At 49.2% G+C, this 21256-nt stretch overlaps 1 protein-coding gene across 7 annotated transcripts in view; it reads left to right on the top strand.

Annotated features, from left to right (window-relative positions):
- Window positions 1-21256, top strand: part of PCB (Pyruvate carboxylase) — a 194496-nt gene that overhangs the window by 26377 nt on the left and 146863 nt on the right. The window contains exon 1 of one of the 7 annotated variants that reach the window (XM_070083293.1): window positions 11142-11266. The exons of 4 other annotated variants lie outside the window; for them this stretch is intronic. The gene's annotated coding sequence lies outside the window, so the exon portion shown is untranslated. Of the gene's footprint in view, window positions 1-11141; window positions 11319-21256 lie in introns of those variants that run through there. 2 more of the 7 variants (XM_070083291.1, XM_070083289.1) reach the window with 2 other exon arrangements.

The following is a 21256-nucleotide window of genomic DNA, read 5'->3' as shown; positions in this document are numbered from 1 at the left end:
AGTTACTTGAAGGTAATATAGCTGTTACATAGTTACTTGAAGGTAATATAGCTGTTACATAGTTGAAGCAAGGTAATATAGGTGTTACATAGTTACTGTATACTTCAGTTTTTATTTTTACACGTCAGTGATATAGGCTAAGATTTCCTATCCTGCCTCTGCTGATTTCCAGGCCCAGCCCTATCTAGGGTCTATTACCCCTTCCCCCCAGGATGCCATCCGCAACAGTCGACTAACACCCAGGTACCTACTTACTGCTAGGTGAACAGGGACAGCATGTGTAAGGAAATATGTCCAACGTGTCCACCTTTGCCGGGGATCAAACCACGGACACTCGGTATGTTAGGTGAGTGCGCTGCTAACCGAACCACGGGACTTAGGAGGATCTGAATCTTCAAGTGAGGAGACGAGGGATGACTAGGCTATGCTTGCTTTAGCAACCTCCAAGTTAAAGAGCAAGCGTGGTAAGCGCATAACATGTCAACACTTTAACTCATGCTGGTGGTTGCTAGTTGTAATAGGGAGGTGGTGGTGGTTGTTGCTGCAGTAGTTTATAGTTTTGCTGAATTGAAATTGTGTCGACTTAGGCCAGTTTCTACCGATAAAAGTGGTTTTGAATCCTCTGTTAATCTTTTCATTGAGTTATCCAAAGACTGCAATAAAGTTCACAAAGATGTCAATCCTAGACGCTTCTCACCCAATGGTTTTCCCCGAGTTTAATGTTCGTGTTCCTTGTTAACCCATCAGAGCGAATCTATTCTAATGGCCTCACCCGCCTAGCCTACGTCATCTTGCAATCTTTCTGTTCATCAGTTTTTTTTTTTTTTTAATCTTTTGTACTAAAATTGTTTGACATTTTTGTAGTTAGGCGCCTATTCCTTTATTGGAAAACATCCAGATTATATACATCTTGTTCAAGCTCATTTTTAAACTTCAAAATTGTGTAGCAACGCTGATCCACGTTACATTCTACAAGATTGGAAGAAGATGTTTACCTAACCCATCATTCAGGACGGGTTTTCCCGTCATACTCCATTATGCAGGATAGTTTTGCCTGTCTGTCAAGTCCCAATATGACTCGGTTTTTAAGCGGGCCGCTAACCAGACTGAGAGTCGAAGACCTAAATGAATTTTTTATGAGACACGGAGTTTGGCACGCACACACACACACACCTATCTGATATCCTGACGCCAAATGACTTCGAAAAGGCGATAAATGACATGCCCATGCACTCTGCCCCAGGCCCAGGCTCGTGGAACTCCGTGTTCATCAATAACTGCAAGAAGCCCCTATCATGTGCTTTTAATTAACATCCTATGGAGAGGGAGGATGGACACGGGTCGTCCCACAGCTGCTAAAAACAAGACATAGCCCCACTCCACAGAAGGGGCAGTAAAGCAATAGCAAAGAACTATAGGCCGATAGCACTAACATCCCATGTCATTAAAATCTTTGAAAGGGTTCTAAGAAGCAAGATCGCCACCCATCTAAATACCCATCAGTTACACAACCCAGGGCAGCATGGGTTTAGAGCAGGTAGCTCCTGTCTTTCTCAACTACTGGACCATTATGACAAGGTCCTGGATGCTCTAGAAGACAAACAGAATGCTGATGTAACATACACAGACTTTGCATAAGCCTTTGACAAGTGTGACGATGATGTAATAGCGCACAAAATGCGTGATAAAGGAATAACAGGAAAAATTGGTAGATGGATCTATAATTTTCTAACAAATAGAACACAGAGTAGTAGTCAACAGAGGAAAGCCTAAGGCGTCTACGGTGAAAAACTGTTCCACAAGGCACAGTACTTGCTCCCATCTTGTTCCTCATCCTCATATCACACACAGGGATTTCAGCCACATCGCCGTGTCTTCCTTTGCAAATGACACCCGAATTTGTATGACAGTGTCCTCCACTGAAGACACTGCAAGACTCCAAGGCGGACATCAACCAAATCTTTAAATGGGCCGCAGAAAACAATGTGAAGTTCAGTGATGAGAAATTTCAGTTACTCTGATATGGAAAACGTGAGGAAATTAAACTTCATTGGAGTATAAAACAAATTCCAACCACACAATAGATCGAGAAACTAATGTCAAAGACCTGGGAGTGATCATGTCAGAAGATCTCACCTTCAAAGACCATAACATTGTATCAATCGCGTCTGCTAGATAAATGACAGGATGGATAATGAGAACCTTCAAAACTAGGAATGCCAAGCCCATGATGACACTCTTCAGGTCGCTTGTTCTATCTAGGCTGGAATATTGCTGCACAATAACAGCACCTTTCAAGGCAGGTGAAACTGCTGACCTAGAAAATGTACAGAGAACCTTCACGGCACGCATAACGGAGATAAAACACCTCAATTACTGGGAACGCTTGAAGTTTCTCAACCTGTACTCCCTAGAACCTAGGTTTGAGAGATACGTGATTATATACACTTTGAAAATCCTAGAGGGATTACTACCAAACTTGCACACTATAATCCTCCCTATGAAAGCAAAAGACTCGGCAGACGATGCAAAACATCCCCCTAATGAAAAGCAAGGGTGTCACTAGCACGATAAGAGACGACACAATAAGTGTCAGGGGCACAAGATTGTTCAACTGCCTCCCAGCATACATAAGAGGGATTACCAATAGACCCCTGGCTGTCTTCAAGAAGGCATTTGACAGGCACCTAAAGTCAGTACTTGACCAGTCGGGCTGTGATTCGTACGTCGGGTTGCGTGCGGCCAACAGTAACAGCCTGGTTGATCAGGCCCTGATCCATCACGAGGTCTGGTCACAGACCTGGCCGCGGGAGCGTTGATCCCCGGAACTCTCTCCATGTATACTCCAGGTATTCGGTTACACATGCTGGTTTCATCATGTTCAATCACGGAGGAAGGATGGTTCTGTTGTCATATTCAGTAATGGAGGATCGTTCTTGTGTAAATTCACTCATCATGCAAGATGGTTTAATGCTTGTAAGGCATGAAGCATTGCAATGTGAGCCTGAGCTAGTTACTTCAGCAACATTGATCCTTACTTACTGCAGATATAGTGTTGCCATATCCTGGTAGTTGCTCCTCTATTTAGTTAAAACTGTAACCTCAGTACCAGGGTACCTCTTGGTTGGTAATATTCTAAGTGCGCGCTGAATGACGAAATTAAAAGTGATTCATTCTTCAGAAACCTGAGAATGGTAACTGTGAAGTATTATTAGGTTAGTATCACTCCAAGACGTGAGGTAACTGCTTTCATTAACTTAGCAACACTGCACGGTGCCTCTGTTAAGATTTTAGCAGACGACATCGCCCTTGTAATTATGAAGGTCACAGTACCCTGGTTGTACTAAACCACAGATTCCGGACATCTTTGAAAGGATACTTTACGTGACGTTTCGGTCATTATGTAGTTGCTAGTGAGAGAGAGAGTGAGGGGAGAAGGCCAGAAGGTGATTTATTCTCCATATTGTGGGTTTGTTGTGAATACCGTGAAATCACAAAATATTAAATTCTCTAATAATATTTTGAGGCAGATAGCGACCTCTTATGTTGACCGGAAACACAAGCCTTCTGTTTATTTGTTCAGGGAAAATTAGTTGACTCTTAATTAGCTAATGGTGATCCGCTCATCCTCACAACAGGTTGAGAGGAGAGAGGGCGAGGGGTTAGGAAGAGGTGTAGGAAAATGTTTTAATCTAGACCAAACCAGTGACTCTCAGGAATACTACTTTGTGTATTACAGTAAAGCTATTGTATACAGGGATTTTTTTTTCAAATTCAGTTTGAAATGTGCATTCAAAATTGAATTGATCGTTATATGAAGGCTTTTTCACCTATTCCATTTTGGATGCACTCTTTCAGTCGCATTTACAAAAAAATCACATTATGTAGAGGTTTATCAAGGCTGCCTATGTGTGTACTCACCTAGGTGTGGTTGCAGGGGTCGATTCATAGCTCCTGGCCCGCCTCTTTACTGGTCGCTACTGTGTGTGTGTGTATGTATGTATGTACTCGCCTAAGTGTGGTTGCAGGGGTCGATTCACAGCTCCTTGCCCTGCCTCTTCCATGGTCGCTACAAGGTTCACTCCCGGGTTCAAGAGCATTGTACCTCTTTTTAAATATGTTCGTGTTCTAATATTTTAGATGTATTCTCACATGAAGACAGGTGCAGTACACTTCTGTGTCCAACTTAACCGTATTATAGATCTGATAACTTCTATATCATTAAAAAATATTTAAAATAGTCTTTCCTTGAGCCACTAGTGAGGGTGGGCGTCGGGTGAATTGAGGTAAAACTCAAGACAGAGAGAAACTTTTAACTTAAATTTAATGTTTTTTTTTTTTTGTTGTATTTGTAATGATTTTCTATGCCTGTGCGAGGGTAGGGCTGCGTGCGTGCTAGCACTTATCTTTTTGCACACTCGCGCTCTGAAATATAAATGTGTAGAAAACGCCCATTGATTGAGGCCAGCAGGATAGTTGAGGTACTTCTGTTTCAGCATGACTGTCCTCATAGCTGCACCTCACTGAACTCGCTCTTCACCTTCCCTCGCTGTAGCTGCACCTGTTATTCTCTGGTCTGGTCATACTGTGGGTTACACTATGTGGCATGCAAAGAGGATGGTACGATTTATTCGGCGTATGTGCACACTTCCATATAGGCTGCCTCCCAACCAGCGAATCAGGTGCTAAGGGTTTAACGATAAGGGTACCCATCGTTAAATCAGTACCTTGGTTCATTGTCCAATCACAGGCGAGACCGCTAAGTGCTGAGGCAACGTGGTATCACTCGTAGTTACATTTGCTGGACTCGTCTAGCAGCTGGTTGAGTACGGCGCTTTCTCTGGCTTCTGTTTGCCAGTCTGTCATCGTGGTACTTAAATTCAACTCATTTACATAGTGTACATAGCTGTATATATAAATACAGGTTATATAGTACTGCTGAGTTTTTGCTCCCAAAAAAAAACCATTACGACCAGGTTGCAGGTCATTCTTTACTTGTGTTTGTAATACACCAGATAGACTGAGAATGATAACCAACCTCAGTCCTGCTGTTTATTGTACAGAGATGCGTTTAAAGAACTGCAACGATACGTATTACCCCTTGAACTCCTGGATTCAAAATGATCTAATCTAGGCCCTCTCGACAGATGCCCAACGGCTATGGATCAGATCATAGCTTCTCTAAGGCTGCGTTCACGCCAAACGAGTCGAGTCACCAGAGCCATTTAACTAGTCAGAATGACTTCTGTTCACACAGGAAGAATCGATAATAGTCATGTGTCAGCTGTCAAGTGGTATGGACACCACCTGCAGCACTACATGCTCTGTTGTGGGTTCGGGGTCGGAGGAGGAAGAGTAACCGAATATGGGTGCTTTCAGTCACGTGTTTCCAGAGGTACTAAATCTCTCATTATGTCTATTGTCAGTAATGCTAATGGCATTATTAGTTATTTGATTTGGATATCAACGACATTTTTTATGCATGATTAAAAAGTCACTAAATGCATTGATAAATTATTTGGCTCTTTATAAATACACCCTAGGTTATTATTATTATTAATCTTAACTGTTGAATTCACTCCAGCAACCTATTTTCACACTACTGAGATGAGGTCACTATCCCAGTGTCTAGGATCACGAGGATCATAGTGCAGGGTGATCCCAGTGTCTAGGATCACGAGGATCATAGTGCAGGGTGATCCCAGTGTCTAGGATCACAATGATCATAGTGCCGGGCGCCCCCACAACAAGATTGATCAAATCCTTCAGCTGTGTGAATTCCCACCACACTAGTTCAGAAACTTGATTGACGAAAAAATTGTCTCGCCATATTCATGAATCGACTTGACTCAGCGTGAATTGACTCAGCTCGACTCTCTTGGTGTGAACGGATCTTCAAAAAGTGCAAACAAAACAGTTCCCTTGAATGGTGGAGTAGTATAGTGAAAACTTGATGTGACTCGACTCGTATCGTTTAAACGCAGCCTAAGAGCAAATATTACATACATAATTCTGTTGCTAATGATACACATGCCATTGTCATTGCTGACATCTCACTGTAATGGCACTGAAGAACGAGTGAACATAGTGCCATTAGTAACGAGTGAGCACAGTGTCATTAGGGACGAGTGAGCACAGTGTCATTAGGGATGTTGAGAGGGTTCGTGGAGATATGATGGAGTTACACACTTGTTGAATGGTAACACTTACATTAGCAGTGTGTGACAAGGGAGCCCAGCCTGCCTGTTGTCTGTTGTAGACCTATGTGTGGAGTGAGAGAGGGACAGCGCGTCGACGCTCACATGCAGCATCACGTGACGTCACACATGCTAGCCATTGACCCTAGCAAGGGGGTCAACTATGTAAAACATGGATGGTACTATGATACTCAGATATACATATACGCGGGATCAGCAACTATGCTGACAGCTCGGTCATGTTACATATGTCGTCTCAACATACCGTGCTATGCTATAGGCTGAACAGGCAGGTGGCTCTGGGCTGATTCTATACAACAGCAAAGACATGTGTAACTTAGAACTAATGGATGGTATCGTAATGGGTGGTATCATAATGGGTGTTAATGTAATGCATTACGAATTATAAGAACAAATCATAGTATAATAAAAGATGGAATTGATCGATCGATCTGTATTCATGCACTCACGGATTCTGAGGAAGAATATATATTTACAAAGGTGGAAAGTAATTAACAGCAAAGACAGACCTGGCGTGCTCAGGTCATACTGCTATATCTCAGAATTTGGAGGGAATGTGAACACAAAAAAATTCTGAAAGCTGATCAGCTAATAATAAACACACAGTTGACAACTTCATTCATCTTGGACATCTAATTATACAGGCTATGTACATTTAAACCCAACTCTGCGAGGGTAAGATTTACATACGCAGAATGGTTATCGTCTTTGGGAGGATCGAATTCTTTTGCAATGGCTAACACATGCCTTGACTGAGGGAGATCTGAACAAGTATCTACAAAAGATACTTGGGGGTTTCTCATTACTTGTCGTGTACGCAAAGAATAGCAACATTCAGGTTGATCATCTGACTGTTAGAGGTAGAGGGTACAGAGTCAGGAGGATTGTCAGCATCTGTCACATTAATCTGGGTAGAAATATCATCATCATCATTACATACTAACTTCGTATGATCTAAATGCGATTCTTTATACTGACCAGTACTAATTTCTCTAACCTTATACTTATTGCCATTGATATGTCCAACTACTCGATAAGGACCAACAAACTTTTGATCAAGCTTAGGCATTGGGGATGTTTTGTTGAAGTTAGTCAGCATTACTTTAACTTTGGTTGGCTTAGCATGGCTATTAGTTACTCTTGTAAATTCTGCTGTTGACTTACAAAGTGTCTCACGGATTCTTCTAAAAACACTTTGAGCTAAGCTGGTACGAGTTGCTATGAAATAATCAGGGTTGTAATTGGGTTTCGGTGCAGAATATAACTCGTAAGGCAAACGCTTGTCTACACCATACAACGCATAATGTGGAGTGTCACCTATTGAAGCATTGTAAGTAGAATTTATGGCACATTGGACATCAGTTATAACTTCATCCCAGGTTTCACTGTTGGGATTGATAGTGGCTCTCAAGACATCAAGTACTTTCTTATTGGTTCGTTCCGCTAACCCATTACTGGCAGGATGATCAGGAACAATGGTGGATTTAGAGATCTTGTACAAGGTGCACAAATTCTCAAGAATCTCATTACAGAATTCACCTCCATTATCTGTTACTAGGGACTTAGGGGTGGTATGCCTACAGATTATACGCTCCTTGAAAGATTTAGCTACAGTCTCGGCAGTCTTATCTGCAATAGGAACTAACTCACAATATCTGGTGAAATGATCTACCATAACACACAGATGCTTGTTACCTTGGATGGAACATTGGAAATTGGTTAACAGATCTATGGCAACACGTGACGTCACACATGCTAGCCACTGAGCCTAATAAGGGGTCAACTGTGTAAACCATATGGATGGTACTAACTATGATACTCAGATAACATATACATATACAGGGGATCAGCAACTATGCTGACAGGGACGAGTGAGCACAGTGTCATTAGGGACGAGTGAGCACAGTGTCATTAGGGACGAGTGAGCACAGTGTCATTAGGGACGAGTGAGCACAGTGTCACTAGGGACGAGTGAGCACAGTGTCACTAGGGACGAGTGAGCATAGTGTCATTAGGGACGAGTGAGCACAGTGCCTTGTAACACACCTGAGTTCTAGTTCCACTTGTGGTTCTGTTAATAATGTCCTTAGCAAACAACATTCAGAAAACTTCCTTTACAGATCAATATTATGAATTTATTATGTAATGAAGTAGAGCTATGATGTCAAGTAGTCGCTAGCATTAATAAGGAAGGTTGCTTACGTGTGATTAACATACCTTTCTGGCGACTCACTAAACCATAATCATTGACTCTCTCTCTGTATTCACCTATTTGTGGTTGAAAGGGTCGATTCACAGCTCCTGGCCCCGCCTCATCGCTGTTCACTAGTAGGTCCACACACTCCCTGCTCCATGAGTACTCGCTTATTTGTACTTGCCTATTTGTGGTTGCAGGGGTCGATTCATAGATCCTGCCCCCCCCCCGCTTCACTGATCGCTACTAGGCCCTCTTTCCCTTTTCCATGAGCTTCATCAAACCTCGTCTTAAAACTATGTATGGTTCCTGCCTCCACTACGTCACATTCTAGGCTATTCCACTTTCTGACAACTCTGTGGCTGAAGAAATACTTCCTAACATACCTTTGACTCATCGAAGTCTTCAACTTCCAATTGCGGCTCCTTGTTTCTGTGTCCCATCTCTGGTACATCCTGTCTTTGTCCACCTTGTCAATTTCTCGCAGCATGTGTCGTTATCATGCTTCCCTTTTCATAGTTGTAACACTTACTAGTTCCTCTTTTAGTTCATTGCATTGGTCAACCATTCTGTGAAGATTTTTTGTATCCTGCCGATCGTTTTTTTTCTTAACTTACAACTGTGGCCTCTTTATTATTTATTCTTAATATATACTTATCATGTCTGTCCCTGTCAGCCAGCGTGGGTATTAGTGTTGACCTTTCAGCTCTGAAAGCCATTTTTTAACTTCTTTGGACCTTGTCTAACGTACCCATATTTTTGTACTCTCTATATCTGCTTCAGATATTACATTAAGTTTTTAATGTAAAATAACCAAAGCCTCATACCCAGGAACCTATTTACTGTTAGGTGAAGAGGGACAGTAAGTGTCATCAGATTTGGCTATATTTTTCAACCCACTTGGAAATCGACCCCTCGTCCCTTCGATTGTGAGTAAAATGGTGAAGCAGTGAGCTTCAGGTCTCCCCAGTGTAATTGACGATTCTTGAGTTAGTATCTTAGTAGGTAGTGAGTTGATTAGAGAATACTGTATCAACATCATTGGTCCCAGATTTTTAATACCTTACAGAAGATAGAAATACTGCTGGGATAAATGTAAAGTCTTCAAGAGGTAACTTGGCAAGTACCTCCACCAAGTGGGATCAACCAGGCTGTGGTGGATATATGAGCTTGAGTCGCCAGCAGCAACAGCGTAGTTGCCCTGAGTAGGCAAGCACCAGACAAGCCTGGCCCAGGGCCGAGCTGCGACAGTAGGTAAAGTCTCGAAACCCATCACAGGTAAAGATATCACCCGGAGAATGAAAAAAGAATCCTAACATACCTGTGACCCATCTTTGAGAAGGAAATACCTACATAATAATTCCCGCCCTTCAGGAACGAAACCCTCGTGGCTCTAGTAAGTGATTAACATCTGATGGGGCTGGATTCAATCCCAGCACAAGTGGAAACTTTGGGCATGTTTTCATACACTTGATGCCTCTGTCCACCTAGCAGCAAGTAGGTACTTTGGGTTCGTCGACTACTGCGACTTCTACCCTACCCAAGGACCCCAATGGAAATAACCCGAACATAGTGGCTTTATTGGTTTATCCTGGGTTGCTAACTCTCCGGGTTAATAATCCGGATAAAATCTTTAATCCATAGCGAAATACTTAATGATATCTTTGTCGCCCTACAGAAGTCTCCTATCTCAGGCATGAAATTAAGACACAGGTGCAACATCTGGGTATCTTTATTGTAGACGTTTCGCCATCCAGTGGCTTTATCAATACATATCAATATCTCAGGCATGCTGGCATATAACAGGAAAACAGAACCAGCTTTTCCTTCTGCTGTGCAGCTATCGTATAGAATTGAGTAATTAAGCATTATACTTATTTTTGTTTATTATATCTTTATTTACTACAAGTACATGTACATGGTATACAGTCCTAGCTGACATCAATGATATACTAATATATAGAAAGCCGCTTGTTATGTTGAGCATTTCGGGCAAATTTGGTCAGTTTTGTCCCTAGGATGCGACCCACACCAGTCGACTAACACCCAGGTACCCATTTTACGTTGATGGGCGAACAGGGACAGCAGGTGTCTTATGGAAACACGTCCCTAATGTTTTCCAGCCGTACCGGAGATTCGAACCCCGGATCTCAGTGTGTGAGCTGAGTGCGCTAGCGATCCAGCTACGGGACTATACGGGATATATATTTTGTTTTGCGTTTAAGCTGCAAGTATGCGACCCATACTAGCCAATCGTCACTCTGGATGCTGGAGAAATGTCAAGTAGCCAATCAGAGAGGTGCATCCTTGAGGCGTGGCAGCAGCTAGCCAATCCAGGAGGTGTATTAGAGAGGTGTAAGAGAGAGAGACTCCCACCATCAGTTGACCTTGGGTGGGTGCGAGCTGGTGCTCTGAGGGGGTGATGTTGAACTTTGTTTCTAGGCGAACACACTCCGCCGTCGCCGCTGCTGCCGTCGTGTCTCACTCCCTCTTCCCCCCCCCCTATTATTTTTTAAATTGCCATGTGAAGTATTTTATATAAATGCATGCGGTTGGTAAAGTACGTGTGGGAGGGGAGTGAAGATCAGCTGATGAACACAAGTAAAACAGTAAACAGAGATTCCGGAAGAAAGGATAATGTTGAGGAAAGATGAAAAAATGGCTGGTGAGCGACAAGAGTGAGATGTCGATAAAAGTGATGATAGATTAAGAACAATAACGTTAGTGAGTGAATGGCTAACTGGCAGTCTGTGTGTGTCTGGCTGGCTGGCTGACTGACGCAGACAAGCAAGCAGGCAGGACCCAGCCGGGAGTCGGGACATCTCAGTGGTGTTGCAGTAGTGGTGGAGGGTAGGTGTGTATCAGCTGGTGGGTCATGCAACTGTGTACAGCATATTTGACCACCGGTGGGTATTCCAGCTTGCTTATAACACTCATCATAGAACCTTTCTTTACTCACCTGCCACAGATCTTGCAAGAAGGAAAGCATCAGCTGTGTGACTCAGCAAAAGTAATGAGATGTTACAGTTACCATGGTGATGATAGACTTCCGTGGTTGCTGGTAGTGTCCGGTGGCCGTGGTTGCTGATGGTGTCCGGTGGCCGTGTTGCTGGTAGTGTCCGGTGGCCGTGTTGCTGGTAGTGTCCGGTGGCCGTGTTGCTGGTAGTGTCCGGTGGCCGTGTTGCTGGTAGTGTCCGGTGGCCGTGTTGCTGGTAGTGTCCGGTGGCCGTGTTGCTGGTAGTGTCCGGTTACCTGGAGGTTATTCCGGGGATCAACGCCCCCGCGGCCCGGTCCATGACCAGGCCTCCCGCTGGATCAGGGCCTGATCAACTAGGCTGTTACTGCTGGCCGCACGCAGTCCAACGTACGAGCCACAGCCCGGCTGATCCGGCACTGACTTTAGGTATCTGTCCAGCTCTCTCTTGAAGGCAGCCAGGGGTTTATTGGCAATTCCCCTAATGCTTGATGGGAGGCTGTTGAACAGTTTTGGGCCCCGGACACTTATGGTGTTTTCTCTTAGTGTACCAATGGCGCCCCTACTTTTTATTGGGGGCATTTTGCATCGCCTGCCCAGTCTTTTACTTTCGTAGGGAGTGATTTCTGTGTGCAGATTTGGGACCATTCCTTCCAAGATTTTCCAAGTGTAGATTATGATGTATCTCTCCCTCCTGCGTTCCAACGAGTACAAGTCAAGTGCTTCCAAGCGTTCCCAGTAGTTAAGGTGCTTGACAGAACTTATACGTGCAGTAAAGGATCTCTGTACACTCTCTAGATCTGCGATTTCACCTGCTTTGAATGGAGATGTTAATGTACAGCAGTATTCCAGCCTAGAGAGAACAAGTGATTTGAAAAGGATCATCATGGGCTTGGCATCTCTCGTTTTGAAAGTTCTCATTATCCATCCTATCATTTTCTTTGCACGTGCGATCGTGGCACTGTTGTGATCCTTGAAAGTGAGATCCTCAGACATTACTACTCCCAGGTCCCTTACATTATTTTTCCGCTCTATTGTATGGCCGGAGTCAGTAGTATACTCTGTTCTAGTTATTATCTCCTCCAGTTTTCCATAACGGAGTAGTTGGAATTTGTCCTCATTGAACATCATATTGTTTACCGTTGCCCACTGGAAAACTTTGTTTATATCTTCTTGGAGGTTAACCGCGTCCTCAGCAGATGACAGCCTCATGCAGATCCTAGTATCATCCGCAAAGGATGATACGGTGCTGTGGTGTATATCTCTGTTTATGTCTGATATGAGGATAAGGAATAAGATGGGGGCGAGTACTGTGCCTTGTGGAACAGAGCTCTTCACTATGGCAGCCTCCGATTTAACTCTGTTGACCACTACTCTTTGTGTTCGATTTGTTAGGAAGTTGAAGATCCATCTCCCCACTTTCCCAGTTATTCCTTTAGCACGTATTTTATGGGCTATTACGCCATGATCGCATTTGTCAAATGCTTTTGCAAAGTCTGTGTATATTACATCTGCATTCTGATTTTCTTCCAGTGCATCCAAGGCCATGTCATAGTGATCCAGTAGGTGTGAGAGGCAGGAGCGACCTGCCCTGAACCCATGTTGCCCTGGATTGTGCAGATTTTGGGAATCCAGGTGATTTGCCATCCTGCTTCTTAGCACTCTTTGAAAGATTTTTATGATGTGGGACGTCAGAGCTATTGGTCTATAGTTCTTAGCTAATGCTTTGCTGCCACCTTTATGGAGTGGGGCTATATCCGTTGTTTTAAGTGACTGTGGAATTTCACCCATGTCCAAGCTCCTCCTCCATAGTGTACTTAGGGCACGCGAGAGGGGTTTCTTGCAGTTCTTAATGAAAACAGAGTTCCACGAGTCTGGGCCCGGGGCTGAGTGCATAGGCATGTTGTCAATGGCTTTTTCGAAATCTATCGGAGTTAGGGTAATGTCGGAAATCTGGCATACATTTATGGAGTTTTGAGGCTCATTCATGAAGAAATCATTTGGGTCGTCGATCCTCAGACCGATTAGTGGTTCACTAAACACAGAGTCGTACTGGGATTTCAATATTTCACTCATTTCCTTGTTGTCATCTGTGTAAGTCCCATCCTGTCTGAGCAAGGGCCCGATACTAGATGTGGTATTTGCCTTGTTTTTGGCATATGAAAAGAAATATTTTGAATTTCTTTCAATTTCACTAATAGCTTTAAGCTCCTCCTGCCTCTCCTGGTTCCTGTAAGAGTCATTTAGCTTAAGTTCGATAGTTTCCACTTCCCTGGTCAGCGCCTCCTTTCGTGTATCAGATATTCTAGCACTCCTGAGGAGCTCAGTGACTCTTTGTCATCTTCTGTAGAGGGAGCGTCTTTTTCTCTCCAGTTTACTCCTGCTCTTCTTTCTTAGGGGAATATGCCTAGAACATGCTTCGGCTACCAGGAAGTTGATCCTTTCAAGGCACTGGTTTGGATCCATGTCATTTAAGACATCTTCCCAACATGTTTCGTTTAGGACATGGTTTACCTGGTCCCAGTTGATGTTCTTGTTGTTGAAATTGTATTTTGTGAAGACACCTTCACAGGTACATGCATTCTGCTGTTCAGGACCCCTATGCATGTACGTCTGGACTTCGATTAGATTGTGATCGGAATTAGTTGTTTTTGATATTCTTATGTCTCTTATCAGGTCCTCATTATTTGTGAAGATAAGGTCAAGTGTGTTTTCTAGTCTTGTTGGCTCCACTATCTGCTGGCTTAAGGTGTGTTTTTCGCAGAGACTTAGTAGCTCATGTGTGTGTGTGACCTTTCATCTGCGCTACCTCCGGGGATTGTTTCAGCTATAACATTATTTGCTACATTCTTCCATTTTGTATGCCTTAGGTTGAAATCACCAAGCAGTAAGATGTTTGGGGATGGAGCTGGAAGGTTTTCCAAACAGTAATCGATTTTCAGTAGCTGTTCCTTGAACTGTTGTGAGGTTGCATCTGGTGGCTTGTATACAACCACAATGACTAGGTTTTGGTTCTCGATCTTTATTGATAGAACTTCAACTACCTCATTTGTGGTGTTCAGCAACTCCGTGCAGATAAGGGACTCTGACATACAGGCCATTCCCCCCTTGTTGCCTGTTTTTTCTGTCGCATCTAAAAAGGTTGTAACCACTTATCCATATTTCACTGTCAAAGTGATCTTTTGTGTGAGTCTCTGTGAAGGCTGCAAACATTGCATTAGACTCCACTAGAAGTCCACTGATAAAAGGTATTTTGTTGTTGGTGGATGGCTTAAGGCCCTGTATATTAGCAAATATGAACGAGGTTGTATTCTGTGTTTGTTGGGGGGATTTTGTTATTGGCATCAGTAGTTGTAATTCTGGAGGGCCATGGGTGGCCACTGGCTGCGCCTCCAGTCCAACAAGGCTCCAAGGTGGTGGACTATTTTTGTTATTTCCTTCCATTTTCTTTTTTCGTTTCCTGCCACTAAAAAATCACCTGGAGTTGGGTTGTCGTAGCTACTATTGTTTGTCTTGTGGGGTCTGTGCCTCCTGGTCCCTTTTAGATGGTATGCAGGGCACTCGATGTTGTAACACTGCTTCTGGAGGACCGAGGAGTGGCACATTTTTGGGTGAAAGAAAGTACAGGAAGAAGAACGACACACTCCTTTAGACAGGAGGTCGCTACATTTTTTAGGATGGTCAAAGTTGCATGTCCCATTTTTTTCCCCTGTTATTCCATGCTTACAGATGCCCCAAGCATAATATTTGCACAAATTCACCTTTGGTTGAGAATTGTTGGGAGGTGTGTTGTCAATTTCTGCAGGTTCTGGGACTGCACTATAATCCTCAGTATCCAAGCCAGGGCCACCCCGTCCTGGATTCCATCTACTTTCCCCAGTAGAGGAAGGAGGAGGAGACTCCTCTCCAACATCTGTACTGTGGGCCACGGTCTTGTGCAATGATGGTTGTATATTTACTGTTTTTGTGGTGGTTTGGGTAGTGTCCCTAGGAGAGTCTGGGCTGGCAGTAGGGCTGGGTCTGGGTCAGCACTGGGGCTGGGGGGTGGGGCTGGGTCTGGGTCAGCGGCTGGGCCTGGGCCAGCACTGTGGGTATTAGTGCTATGACTGGGGGAGCCTGGGCCAGCACCAGCACTGTGGGTATTGGTGCTATGCCTGGGGGAGCCTGGGCCAGCACCAGCACTGTGGGTATTAGTGCTATGACTGGGGGATGGGTCTGGTTTAGCACCATGTGGGTGACTAGATAGTTTCGAGTCATCTGTTGTGGTATGGACATTCTGCATTTTTTGATGCACTATCTCTTGCTCCCATGTTTTATATATTTTTGGTAGACTATTCAAGAGGTCATCCTTGTTTTCTTGATTATTTTTATCATTTATTACTCTCCTTAGTACCTTTCTGATACCTGGCCGTGTTGCTGGTAGTGTCCGGTGGCCGTGTTGCTGGTAGTGTCCGGTGGCCGTGTTGCTGGTAGTGTCCGGTGGCCGTGTTGCTGGTAGTGTCCGGTGGCCGTGTTGCTGGTAGTGTCCGGTGGCCGTGTTGCTGGTGGTGTCCGGTGGCCGTGTTGCTGGTGGTGTCCGGTGGCCGTGTTGCTGGTGGTGTCCGGTGGCCGTGTTGCTGGTGGTGTCGGGTGGCCGTGTTGCTGGCGGTGTCCGGTGGCCGTGTTGCTGGTGGTGTCCGGTGGCCGTGTTGCTGGTGGTGTCCGGTGGTCGTGTTGCTGGTGGTGTCCGGTGGCCGTGTTGCTGGCGGTGTCCGGTGGTCGTGTTGCTGGTGGTGTCCGGTGGTCGTGTTGCTGGTGGTGTCCGGTGGCCGTGTTGCTGGCGGTGTCCGGTGGTCGTATTGCTGGCGGTGTCCGGTGGTCGTGTTGCTGGTGGTGTCCGGTGGTCGTGTTGCTGGTGGTGTCCGGTGGTCGTGTTGCTGGCGGTGTCCGGTGGTCGTGTTGCTGGCGGTGTCCGGTGGTCGTGTTGCTGGCGGTGTCCGGTGGTCGTGTTGCTGGTGGTGTCCGGTGGTCGTGTTGCTGGTGGTGTCCGGTGGTCGTGTTGCTGGTGGTGTCCGGTGGTCGTGTTGCTGGTGGTGTCCGGTGGTCGTGTTGCTGGCGGTGTCCGGTGGTCGTGTTGCTGGTGGTGTCCGGTGGTCGTGTTGCTGGTGGTGTCCGGTGGTCGTGTTGCTGGTGGTGTCCGGTGGTCGTGTTGCTGGTGGTGTCCGGTGGTCGTGTTGCTGGTGGTGTCCGGTGGTCGTGTTGCTGGTGGTGTCCGGTGGTCGTGTTGCTGGTGGTGTCCGGTGGTCGTGTTGCTGGTGGTGTCCGGTGGTCGTGTTGCTGGTGGTGTCCGGTGGTCGTGTTGCTGGTGGTGTCCGGTGGTCGTGTTGCTGGTGGTGTCCGGTGGTCGTGTTGCTGGTGGTGTCCGGTGGTCGTGTTGCTGGTGGTGTCCGGTGGTCGTGTTGCTGGTGGTGTCCGGTGGTCGTGTTGCTGGTGGTGTCCGGTGGTCGTGTTGCTGGTGGTGTCCGGTGGTCGTGTTGCTGGTGGTGTCCGGTGGTCGTGTTGCTGGTGGTGTCCGGTGGTCGTGTTGCTGGTGGTGTCCGGTGGTCGTGTTGCTGGTGGTGTCCGGTGGTCGTGTTGCTGGTGGTGTCCGGTGGTCGTGTTGCTGGTTGTGTCCGGTGGTCGTGTTGCTGGTGGTGTCCGGTGGTCGTGTTGCTGGTGGTGTCCGGTGGTCGTGTTGCTGGTGGTGTCCGGTGGTCGTGTTGCTGGTGGTGTCCGGTGGCCGTGTTGCTGGCGGTGTCCGGTGGTCGTGTTGCTGGCGGTGTCCGGTGGTCGTGTTGCTGGCGGTGTCCGGTGGTCGTGTTGCTGGCGGTGTCCGGTGGTCGTGTTGCTGGCGGTGTCCGGTGGTCGTGTTGCTGGTGGTGTCCGGTGGTCGTGTTGCTGGTGGTGTCCGGTGGTCGTGTTGCTGGTGGTGTCCGGTGGTCGTGTTGCTGGTGGTGTCCGGTGGCCGTGTTGCTGGTGGTGTCCGGTGGTCGTGTTGCTGGTGGTGTCCGGTGGTCGTGTTGCTGGTGGTGTCCGGTGGTCGTGTTGCTGGTGGTGTCCGGTGGTCGTGTTGCTGGTGGTGTCCGGTGGTCGTGTTGCTGGTGGTGTCCGGTGGTCGTGTTGCTGGTGGTGTCCGGTGGTCGTGTTGCTGGTGGTGTCCGGTGGTCGTGTTGCTGGTGGTGTCCGGTGGTCGTGTTGCTGGTGGTGTCCGGTGGTCGTGTTGCTGGTGGTGTCCGGTGGCCGTGTTGCTGGTGGTGTCCGGTGGTCGTGTTGCTGGTGGTGTCCGGTGGTCGTGTTGCTGGTGGTGTCCGGTGGCCGTGTTGCTGGTGGTGTCCGGTGGTCGTGTTGCTGGTGGTGTCCGGTGGTCGTGTTGCTGGTGGTGTCCGGTGGTCGTGTTGCTGGTGGTGTCCGGTGGCCGTGTTGCTGGTGGTGTCCGGTGGTCGTGTTGCTGGTGGTGTCCGGTGGTCGTGTTGCTGGTGGTGTCCGGTGGCCGTGTTGCTGGTGGTGTCCGGTGGTCGTGTTGCTGGTGGTGTCCGGTGGTCGTGTTGCTGGTGGTGTCCGGTGGTCGTGTTGCTGGTGGTGTCCGGTGGTCGTGTTGCTGGTGGTGTCCGGTGGTCGTGTTGCTGGTGGTGTCCGGTGGTCGTGTTGCTGGTGGTGTCCGGTGGTCGTGTTGCTGGTGGTGTCCGGTGGTCGTGTTGCTGGTGGTGTCCGGTGGTCGTGTTGCTGGTGGTGTCCGGTGGTCGTGTTGCTGGTGGTGTCCGGTGGTCGTGTTGCTGGTGGTGTCCGGTGGTCGTGTTGCTGGTGGTGTCCGGTGGTCGTGTTGCTGGTGGTGTCCGGTGGTCGTGTTGCTGGTGGTGTCCGGTGGTCGTGTTGCTGGTGGTGTCCGGTGGCCGTGTTGCTGGTGGTGTCCGGTGGCCGTGTTGCTGGTGGTGTCCGGTGGTCGTGTTGCTGGTGGTGTCCGGTGGCCGTGTTGCTGGTGGTGTCCGGTGGTCGTGTTGCTGGTGGTGTCCGGTGGTCGTGTTGCTGGTGGTGTCCGGTGGGCGTGTTGCTGGTGGTGTCCGGGGGGCGTGTTGCTGGGGGTGTCGTGTTGCTGGTGGTGTCCGGTGGTCGTGTTGCTGGTGGTGTCCGGTGGTCGTGTTGCTGGTGGTGTCCGGTGGTCGTGTTGCTGGTGGTGTCCGGTGGTCGTGTTGCTGGTGGTGTCCGGTGGTCGTGTTGCTGGTGGTGTCCGGTGGTCGTGTTGCTGGTGGTGTCCGGTGGTCGTGTTGCTGGTGGTGTCCGGTGGTCGTGTTGCTGGTGGTGTCCGGTGGTCGTGTTGCTGGTGGTGTCCGGTGGTCGTGTTGCTGGTGGTGTCCGGTGGTCGTGTTGCTGGTGGTGTCCGGTGGTCGTGTTGCTGGTGGTGTCCGGTGGCCGTGTTGCTGGCGGTGTCCGGTGGTCGTGTTGCTGGCGGTGTCCGGTGGTCGTGTTGCTGGCGGTGTCCGGTGGTCGTGTTGCTGGCGGTGTCCGGTGGTCGTGTTGCTGGCGGTGTCCGGTGGTCGTGTTGCTGGCGGTGTCCGGTGGTCGTGTTGCTGGTGGTGTCCGGTGGTCGTGTTGCTGGTGGTGTCCGGTGGCCGTGTTGCTGGTGGTGTCCGGTGGCCGTGTTGCTGGTGGTGTCCGGTGGTCGTGTTGCTGGTGGTGTCCGGTGGTCGTGTTGCTGGTGGTGTCCGGTGGTCGTGTTGCTGGTGGTGTCCGGTGGTCGTGTTGCTGGTGGTGTCCGGTGGTCGTGTTGCTGGTGGTGTCCGGTGGTCGTGTTGCTGGTGGTGTCCGGTGGTCGTGTTGCTGGTGGTGTCCGGTGGTCGTGTTGCTGGTGGTGTCCGGTGGCCGTGTTGCTGGTGGTGTCCGGTGGTCGTGTTGCTGGTGGTGTCCGGTGGTCGTGTTGCTGGTGGTGTCCGGTGGTCGTGTTGCTGGTGGTGTCCGGTGGTCGTGTTGCTGGTGGTGTCCGGTGGTCGTGTTGCTGGTGGTGTCCGGTGGCCGTGTTGCTGGTGGTGTCCGGTGGCCGTGTTGCTGGTGGTGTCCGGTGGTCGTGTTGCTGGTGGTGTCCGGTGGTCGTGTTGCTGGTGGTGTCCGGTGGCCGTGTTGCTGGTGGTGTCCGCTGGCCGTGTTGCTGGTGGTGTCCGGTGGTCGTGTTGCTGGTGGTGTCCGGTGGTCGTGTTGCTGGTGGTGTCCGGTGGTCGTGTTGCTGGTGGTGTCCGGTGGTCGTGTTGCTGGTGGTGTCCGGTGGTCGTGTTGCTGGTGGTGTCCGGTGGTCGTGTTGCTGGTGGTGTCCGGTGGTCGTGTTGCTGGTGGTGTCCGGTGGTCGTGTTGCTGGTGGTGTCCGGTGGTCGTGTTGCTGGTGGTGTCCGGTGGTCGTGTTGCTGGTGGTGTCCGGTGGTCGTGTTGCTGGTGGTGTCCGGTGGCCGTGTTGCTGGTGGTGTCCGGTGGCCGTGTTGCTGGTGGTGTCCGGTGGCCGTGTTGCTGGTGGTGTCCGGTGGTCGTGTTGCTGGTGGTGTCCGGTGGTCGTGTTGCTGGTGGTGTCCGGTGGTCGTGTTGCTGGTGGTGTCCGGTGGCTGGTGGTGCCGTGTTGCTGGTGGTGTCCGGTGGCCGTGTTGCTGGTGGTGTCCGGTGGTCGTGTTGCTGGTGGTGTCCGGTGGTCGTGTTGCTGGTGGTGTCCGGTGGTCGTGTTGCTGGTGGTGTCCGGTGGTCGTGTTGCTGGTGGTGTCCGGTGGTCGTGTTGCTGGTGGTGTCCGGTGGTCGTGTTGCTGGTGGTGTCCGGTGGTCGTGTTGCTGGTGGTGTCCGGTGGTCGTGTTGCTGGTGGTGTCCGGTGGTCGTGTTGCTGGTGGTGTCCGGTGGTCGTGTTGCTGGTGGTGTCCGGTGGTCGTGTTGCTGGTGGTGTCCGGTGGTCGTGTTGCTGGTGGTGTCCGGTGGTCGTGTTGCTGGTGGTGTCCGGTGGTCGTGTTGCTGGTGGTGTCCGGTGGTCGTGTTGCTGGTGGTGTCCGGTGGTCGTGTTGCTGGTGGTGTCCGGTGGTCGTGTTGCTGGTGGTGTCCGGTGGTCGTGTTGCTGGTGGTGTCCGGTGGTCGTGTTGCTGGTGGTGTCCGGTGGTCGTGTTGCTGGTGGTGTCCGGTGGTCGTGTTGCTGGTGGTGTCCGGTGGTCGTGTTGCTGGTGGTGTCCGGTGGTCGTGTTGCTGGTGGTGTCCGGTGGTCGTGTTGCTGGTGGTGTCCGGTGGTCGTGTTGCTGGTGGTGTCCGGTGGTCGTGTTGCTGGTGGTGTCCGGTGGTCGTGTTGCTGGTGGTGTCCGGTGGTCGTGTTGCTGGTGGTGTCCGGTGGTCGTGTTGCTGGTGGTGTCCGGTGGTCGTGTTGCTGGTGGTGTCCGGTGGTCGTGTTGCTGGTGGTGTCCGGTGGTCGTGTTGCTGGTGGTGTCCGGTGGTCGTGTTGCTGGTGGTGTCCGGTGGTCGTGTTGCTGGTGGTGTCCGGTGGTCGTGTTGCTGGTGGTGTCCGGTGGTCGTGTTGCTGGTGGTGTCCGGTGGTCGTGTTGCTGGTGGTGTCCGGTGGTCGTGTTGCTGGTGGTGTCCGGTGGTCGTGTTGCTGGTGGTGTCCGGTGGTCGTGTTGCTGGTGGTGTCCGGTGGTCGTGTTGCTGGTGGTGTCCGGTGGTCGTGTTGCTGGTGGTGTCCGGTGGTCGTGTTGCTGGTGGTGTCCGGTGGTCGTGTTGCTGGTGGTGTCCGGTGGTCGTGTTGCTGGTGGTGTCCGGTGGTCGTGTTGCTGGTGGTGTGGTGTCGTGTTGCCGGTGGTCGTGTTGCTGGTGGTGTCCGGTGGTCGTGTTGCTGGTGGTGTCCGGTG

The sequence above is a fragment of the Cherax quadricarinatus genome, chromosome 9 (assembly GCF_038502225.1).
Source record: "Cherax quadricarinatus isolate ZL_2023a chromosome 9, ASM3850222v1, whole genome shotgun sequence".
NCBI lineage: Eukaryota > Metazoa > Arthropoda > Malacostraca > Decapoda > Parastacidae > Cherax > Cherax quadricarinatus.
Note: the sequence above shows the minus strand (reverse complement) of the source record. Positions and strands in the feature narration are given on the sequence as shown.